This window comes from Arachis hypogaea, chromosome 7 (assembly GCF_003086295.3).
Source record: "Arachis hypogaea cultivar Tifrunner chromosome 7, arahy.Tifrunner.gnm2.J5K5, whole genome shotgun sequence".
In the NCBI taxonomy this organism is placed as follows: Eukaryota; Viridiplantae; Streptophyta; class Magnoliopsida; order Fabales; family Fabaceae; genus Arachis; species Arachis hypogaea.
This window is the reverse complement of record NC_092042.1, coordinates 75,195,791-75,204,699: the sequence shown is the minus strand read 5'-3', so window position 1 is coordinate 75,204,699 and position 8,909 is coordinate 75,195,791.

Sequence of the window (8,909 nt, the reverse complement as noted above, 5' to 3'; positions counted from 1 at the left end):
TGTAAAAGACTAAAAGTATAATCTGAGAAAGACAATTGATGTAATTTAGCAATAGAACAAAATTCATAAAATCATTATAATTATAATTATGCATGATTGATTTGTACAATTAAAAATTTATGATAATTTTCTTTTAAATGAATAGTTTCCTTTTCATATCATTATTCTTTAAAAATAATTTTATGTAGTATATGATTGATCAACTTTAAAAAAGGAAATGAGATTATTGGACTACTACATTTTAACTTTGATAATTATTTTCTTATACATTAGAATATATTAATTTACATATATTCCTGCATTATTCTAATTCAGCAGCTATGATTACTCCCTTACATATTATTTAATGTTATAATAGCCGTGTTGATTATGATTATTTCCTATATATATATATATTGTAGCTATTAAACTAATATCATTGTACGTGTTATTATTTCATTCATTAAATATAGTAATTCTTGTATTATTATATTTAATCCGTGATCATGTCCTTATATGTCAGAATATTTTTATTTCTTTATATACATACTTGTATTGTTATATTAAGACGTGATGATTATTTTCTTATATATATATATATATATTATACATTATTTTTATTAATATTAAAAAAATTACTTTGTAAGAAAAAGAATGAATATCTAATTCGATCCCTAATATTTTTTTTTAAAAAATTACGAGGTCTTCGAACAAAAAAAAAATACTTTTTTTGATCTATTAATATTTAACTTCCTGATACTGATTCTATTTATCAATAATTTTTCTTTAAAACATACTTATGTAACACGTGAATCACTAATATATCTTCTATTTAATTTTTAAAAGATTTATTTCTATGTATTGATAGCTTAAAAGTATATTAAAATTATATAATATACTATTATATTAGCAATATATTTTAACATAGGATTAATCTCTACATACAAGTGTTTTGCGCTTACAAACTTTATAAGTTTGAAGGGAACGAAACCCATAAACACACTGCTTATATTACAAGCCTCTTTAACATACTTTTAAATAAATTCAAATCAATTAATGTGTGAATATATAACTTTCATTTTTCAAAAGATTTCGTTTTCTTTTTCAAATTTCTTACCAAATTTGTTCGATCTCCTTCGTGCGTTCTCGATTTCTTTGCCTTCGATCTCCTTCTGTTTTTTTCGATTTTCATGGTTTCTGAAATCAAGCTTTAAAATTGTTTTGAAGATAATGGAACTTCAGAAATACACCAAACGATTACAGAAATACACCCAAAGAATTATAAAAATACACCCAAAGGATTACAGAAATATACCCAAACGGTTACAGAAATAAACCAAACGATTACAGAAATACACCAAACGATTACAGAAATACACCCAATATCAGAGGGGAGACAGTATATTTCTTCTTGAAATATTTTAATGTTTTGCTGGTTAAGAATGAGGCACATGGCAGAGATAATCTAGAAAAAAAAACTAGAAGAACAGTGGTGTGGAAATTACAATCCACAGACTAACCGGTAAGTGCACCGGGTCGTACCAAGTAATACCTCAGGTGAGTGAGGGTCGATCCCACGAGGATTGATGGATCAAGCAACAATGGTTAAATGATTTACTTAGTTAGGCAAGCAGAAAAGGGTTTTGAGATATTCAAAAGGTTTAAATTAAAAATATCAGAAGGCAGGCACGCAAGTAAATAAGTTGAAAATAAAATATTGGAGAAACAGTTAAGGCTTCAGAGTTATCTATTTTTCCGGATTAACTTTTCTTACTAACTATTTTAATCATGTAGGATTTAATTTATGGCAAACTATATGTGACTAGACCCTAATTCCTTAGACCTTTCTAGTCTCCTCTAAAATTCATCAACAGCCAATTCCTTGGTCAATTAATTCTAATTAGAGGGTGATGATCAAATTCCAGTTTATATGCCACAAAAACTCTAATTACCAAAAAATAGAAGGATTATATGTCACGTATCCCGTTAAATCCAGATAATTAAAATTTAGGAGAATAAGTTTTCAAGCTGTTATTCAAGTAAAGAGCTTTTCCAAGTTATATAAGAACTCAAAGAGAAAGAGGGTCATACTTCCGTTCCACCCAAATTCATAAGATAAAGAGCGAAAACAATTCTTAAATTATAAATCCATACATGAATTAAAATAGAAAAAACAATAAAATCAATCCATACAAATAGATAGAGCTCCTAACCATAACAGTGGAGGATTAGTTGCTCATGGTTCAGAAAAAATAAGGATTCAGGTAAAATGTACTGAGTTCCAATCTGATGGCATCCTCGGTTAACTAATAGAATCCTATTTTATAACTAATCCTAATTAATTTAAAAATCTAATTATCTAAAATTAAAAGTAATATCTTTTCCTAAAAATAAGATTTGAATTTAGATTAGAATAATTAGCAGGTCTTCAGTTGATGGGTGGGGACCACATATTTTATCCATTCTGCAGCTTCTAATTTGTGTTTTCTGGGCTAAAAACTGGGTCAAAACAGTCCAGAAATCGCCCCCAGTATTTTTCTGTGTTTTCTGCACGTGGTGCATGTCACGTGTACGCGTCGCTGGTCTTCTTCGCAAGTCACGTGGACGCGTTGGTCACGCGCACGCGTCGTTGTGAAATTCTTCAAATCACGCGCACGCGTCGCCATGGAAAGCTCCAAATCACGCGCACGCGTCAGTCACGCGTACGCGTCGCTCCTCGCTGCCATCTCCTTTGATTCTTGTGCTGCAGAAACTCCATCAAATCTAGCTGAATGCTACCTAAAATAAACAAAATTGCACAAGACTCAAAGTAGTATCCATATTGGCTAAAAGATAATTAATTCTTTATTAAACTCAATGAATTAGATGCAAATTCACTAGGAAAAGATAGGAAAGATGCTCACGCATCAAACAATAAAACAGTACCTTGAATAATGTTTCTTCATTTTTTCTGGTGATTTTTTATGGAGATTTGTATCTTTTCTTCTTGATTTCTTCTACTCTTCGCATAATCGTAGTTTGTTTTCAATGTCGCTTGAATCTTGACGGTTTGCGTTTTGATTGACGAAGAAGAGGAAGAGTGTGGCATAATGAACGTGTTGCAAGGCACGTGCATTGGACACTCAATTTAAAGGAGTGGTGCGCGTATTTTTTTCTTGGACTTGGGCCAACTTGTATAGCCTGTAAGCTAAAAATACTTGTATGTGTAGCAGGCCTCTTTAACTTAATTACCTGGATATATTCGAATATGATAAAAAAAACTCATACATGGTAAACAAATAAAATTAAAAATTAAAAAATAAATATTACATATCTAACTAAAATAGAGGTAACTTATCAAATTTAAATATCATTAGCATCCGGATCGATAAAAATAATTTAGGATGAAACATAATGGATGTAATACATTATAAATAATTGATAACAGATAATCCTAATTAACTACAATGACAAAAAAAATTGAGTAAAAACACTCGTTATATAATTAAAAAGAATAAAAGGTAAGGTTAGATTCATAAAAGAATGACAAAATTATAATTTATACCTTAAAAAGTATCAATTAAAAAAATATAATATCATTATATGAAATAATGAAAGTAGAAAGAAGAACTAAAAAACAAAAAAAAAATTGTGGATACCTTAATTATTCTATTAGTCTTTTAATTGTGTATACATTCAATTTACGAATAAATATTTAGTTGATTCTAATATTTTTTACATTAGAAATAACCTAATTACAAAATTAAAAGTAGTGTAGGGACTCAATTGAAAGAAAAAAATTATAAGAACCTACTTATAAATTTGGTAAAATTATAGGAACCAACTGAATAATTAAATAAAAAATAATCATTGTAATTATTAAAAATACATTATCATTATATGAAATAGTTAAAAAATTAAATTAAAAAACAAAAACAAAATACTTTGGCTACATAAAAATCAAGCTCTTTTAAGAAAACTAACTTTACCCACATTCTATTTGGTTTGTCATAATATATAAATAGATCCAACTATCTTTAGAAAATAGAGTTTATTGTCCCTTCATTAAATTTTTACATCCATGTAATTAGAACTCGGATCAGTGAGAAGTGGTATTTGATGGACGTGGTGCATTGGCAAAAGACAATTGCGATGTACGGTTAGATGAAAAAAAAATAAGTTTTAGTAAGAATAATCATCAAATTATTAAAAGAATAAGAGAATAGCTAAATCAATAAAAAATTATTAAAAAATATAACTCATACCTTAAAATGATTAACTTCGATGAAAAATGAAAGATACATTTTTATTCTATAAAATAATCAAGAAAGACTAAAAAATTGAAAAATTAAACAAAATACTTTGGCTCAAAAACTTAGACTCATGAATGATAAAAGAATACTATATATAATCTTTAGTATCATGGAATTACTTATGAGAATGTTCAATCAATATATGTGTTATTAATACACACATACATAACAAAATTATAAACCAAGATTCTAAAAATCGATTCGAATTGACCGATCTAACTGTGAACCGTTGAGAAAGAAGGATCGGTCAGAAGCCATAACTACCGGATTCAAAACCGCATTTGAATCGTCAAACAGGCTAGGAACTGCTGATCGAACTGAACTGGACTTGACCGATTTTCAAATTTTTTTCCAAATGGTGTCGTTTGTTCAAAGAACCCTAGCCAAATTTGTATAGTACCCTCATCTCTCTCACTTACTTAGTCACTCCTTCTCCTTCCTCTCACCTCTACCTCTCATCTCAAGCTCCTCCCTCACTCCCTCACTTTTGTCCAGCCACTGCCCTGTCACTGTTGCCGTTGCAACTGCTAGAAGCTTCATTCCCCACCATAGTCATCTCTGCCACCATTCGAACCTCGAAGCCACCATCGCCACTGTAACTGGTCCGCCTCGTGCTTCCATCGCTCCGCCACTGTTCCGCCGCACCGTCGTCTTTGCCACTGTTCGAACTTTGAAGCCACCGTGGCACTACAACTAGTCTCGCCTCGTGCCTCCAACGTGCAACCGCTGCCCCACCACACAAGCTCTATTCCACTACACTGTAGCCCTTCAACCGCATTAGCCCTTCCGTCGTGCTCCTTGTCCCCCTTTGTGCTCTATTTTCTCTCTCTAGAAGGTATTTTTTATTTGTTTAAACTGTAATTATTGTTTTAATTGATTAGCTAATCTATGATATTTCATTATTATGATTTAGGATTATAGGTGATCTTGAATATTGATTCTGATATGATGTGGTTCTATTAACTGATTGATTTGATTCTAATATTCTTGATTCAAACCTTATTGTTAATTTTTTTTATTGTATATCGCTGTAGCTAATTATCTTTGTTGAGATTATTGGATTATTTTAAGCCTATAATATTGTTATTAGATTGTATTGTTATGAATTGCTAGTAATTTTTAGGTATGGATGAGAGTATCAACCAAGAAGCACCTAAGAGTAATAATACAAAGAATAATTTGACTTCGAATCCTGTTGCTTTGAATGAAGCTTCTCACCCTCCTGAATCTCTAATTAATCACAAACTTCTAATATTCGAGAAAAAACTTTTCTAACTTGGAGATATGTTACTTTACAAGTAATAGACAGAAAGTCGCATTACCAATGCTTGTTTTGTCTAAGTACCTTTGGAGGAGAAGAAATTAATAAAATGAAGAAGCATTTGGAAAGATAGATGGAGATATTAAAAAGTGTCCTAAAGTCCCTAGAAAAAATGGATGGTTAATTGAAAGAAATTCAGAAAAATAAAACTAGTAAAAGGAAAGTAAGTTTTAATGAAGAAAGTGGTGATGAAATTGAGGATGCAATTGATGAAGCAATAACACAAGAAAAATAACAAACTCTGAATCAATTACCATTTAAGTAGGTGGTTGGAGGATCCAAAAAAGAAAGCGAAAATCATTACTCCTCTTATTTTTGCACCAAGATCAGGTCCACAAGGTCAACGAAATCTGAAAAATGTGTTTCAAAACAAAAAGGTGCTTCATGAAGTTGATCAGCAAGTGGCTAGATGGCTTTTGGGTTATATAATTCCTTTCAATGGGTTATGTTACCATTTTTTCAAGATATATTGGATGGTGTTGCTGGCATTGGGCCTAGTTATAGAGGTCCTTCTTATGATAAGTTTAGGGTTCACTTATTAGCTGATGTCAAAAGAGAGTGTCAAATAGTTATTGATAGCTATAGGACTGCTTGGAAAGAAACTGAATGTACCCTCAGGATTGATGGTTGGACATATCAAAGGAAAAGAACGCTGGTTAACTTTTTGATTTATTATTCGAAAGGGTTGTGCTTTGTGAAATCTATAGATGCTTCAAATGTGGTAAAAAATGCTTCAAACTTGTGTCACTTATTTTCGGAGGTGATTGAATGGATTGGACTTGATAATATGGTGAATTATTTCATAGCTGGTAGGCTTATCAATAAGAAATTTGAGAATATCCATTGGTCACCTTGTGTTGCTCATTACTTGAATCTTATTCTAAAAGTTATAAGTAGTATGGCACATATTTCTAACCTTGCATCGCGTACTTCAAAAATTACAGTATTTGTGTATAATCATATGGTGTTCTTGTCCTAGATAAGATAAAAAACTACTTAAAAGGAGATTATTCATTTAGGTGCTACTTGTTTTGCCACTATTTTCATCACATTAAAGAGTATCTTTGAACACAAAGCAGGTTTGCAAGCATTGGTTGTGGATGCACACTTTACTAGACACAAGTTAGGAAAGAGTGTTAACGGTAGAACTGTTAGTACAATTATCCTAGACAACAAATTTATTTTTGAATGATTATTTTACTGCATGTTGTAAATTTGTTGATTAAATTGCTGAGGATTGTAGATGTTGATGATAAATCATCATTGGGATATGTCTATGAAGGTATGATGAGAGCAGAAAATACAATCAAAGAAATGTTCAAGCACAGTAAGACTGCATATCAGCCTCATACAGAGATTATCAACTCAAGATGGGACAAAGATTTGAAAAAAAATCTTCTTGCAATGACTTATTTCTTGAATCCTGCTTTTTTTATGAAATTTATAAAGAAGCACCTGATGTCATGTGAAATTTATTTGATCTTGTTACATTACATTACAAGGTTAATAACTTAGATTCATTTGAGGCAATGAAGGAAATACACTTATATAGATTATATAGAGAATAAAAGAAAAGCTTTGATAAGCCAGAAGTTATTCAAGCTGCAAAAAATCTCAACCTAGTAAGAATATCTGTTTGATAGTAACTTATTTTATGCTTTCATTTTATTAATTTGATAACTAATGGTATGGTTATGGGATTGTAACTTATAGATGAATAATGGAGGTTGTTCGGTGGTTCTACTCCATGTTTACAAAACATGGTAGATCACATTCTTAGCCAAGCATCTACTTCTGTGGGGTGTGAAAGAAACTGGAGTCTTTCTTATCAAATTCATACGAAAACAAGTATTAGATTGGATCATGATAGGCTAAATAATATTGTGTATGTTACATGCGTTATAAATCTAGGTAATATATGTTTTATACTTTTATTTCATATCATTAGATTTTCTGTATTTAATATGTTATATTATTTTTCATATATTGTATTTAATTTATTAGGAAAGAAAGACAAAAGGAAAGCAAAAAGTGCAATATGATCCAATTGGTTATGAAAGTATCAATTTGGTTGATTTTTGCGTGACGGAAGAGGTTGTTGAGAAAGAATCTGATATTTCTAATAATATTGAAGACTTACTTCATGAGTATTATAGTTTGTTTTCTGATCATTATTACAATAATTTTAATCGTTCGTGTTATATATTTCGTCAAATGATATTGATGCTGATTTTTATCAAAGTGGTAATGGTGATGGTGGTAGTAGTACGCTTTATGTCACATCACTTGATTTCTTTGGTCCAAGTGGTGGAAATAAAGGTGACATGATCTCAACAAAATAAATCTACAGCAAGTTTTGTCAGATTTTGACGATTGATGACAAACTTTGATGTTGGTATTTTATGTTTAGTTGTTTCTTTTTGTTATTTGACTTTTGAGTTTATATTTGAATGAGATTATAATATTGTGGTTTATGTAGTACCTTTAATTTGGATGATATTTTAAAATTTTTATTAGACTATAATTATATTTTAGTATATTTATTTATATTTTATTTATTATTTTATTATAAAACAATTTTTCGATTGAACCACAATGGAATCGGTTGAACTAATGAATCAATAGTTAGAGCGGTTCGATTATTAGTTCTATTTTCAAAATCTTGTTTTAAATGTAAATATCATATAAGTGCTAATTATGAAAGATAGATGTGAAAACCAGAAAAAATGATAAATAATTAATTAATAAATTAGATTAGAGCAAAAAATATTAGGAAATTTAAAATTTAAAATTTGGAGAATCACGGGTGAGAATAAAATTGAGCGCAAAAATATAACTAATTGCGGAAAAAACACGTACTGGCATTAAAATTAGCTGTATCGGTTTAAAAATTGTCCAATGCTACGAGTGAGAGAATTGAAACTATAAAAATTACAAGAAAAATATTTAAAGCGAAGCCCAAACACTAATCTTAAAGGTTTTGATCCATTTTTGTGTCAAACAAGCCAAAAACTGCAAACGGGCCTATGTTGGGCCTGATAAACCACTATTTTATGGTTTATCTTGTGCTCAATTGAGTGGTTTTTATCAACTCTTTACCCACTTATGTATATGATTTGCATGGTTTTACAATTCCTTTCTGATTTCGTGCTATGATTAAAAACATGCTTCTTTGACTTTTATTTTCTTTTATTTGAATCCTCTCTTAGTACCATTAGATACCTTGATATTGTGTTAAGTAATTTCAGAGATTACAGGGTAGAAATGGCTTAGAGGATGGAAAGGAAGCATGCAAAAGTGGAAGGAATACAAGAAGT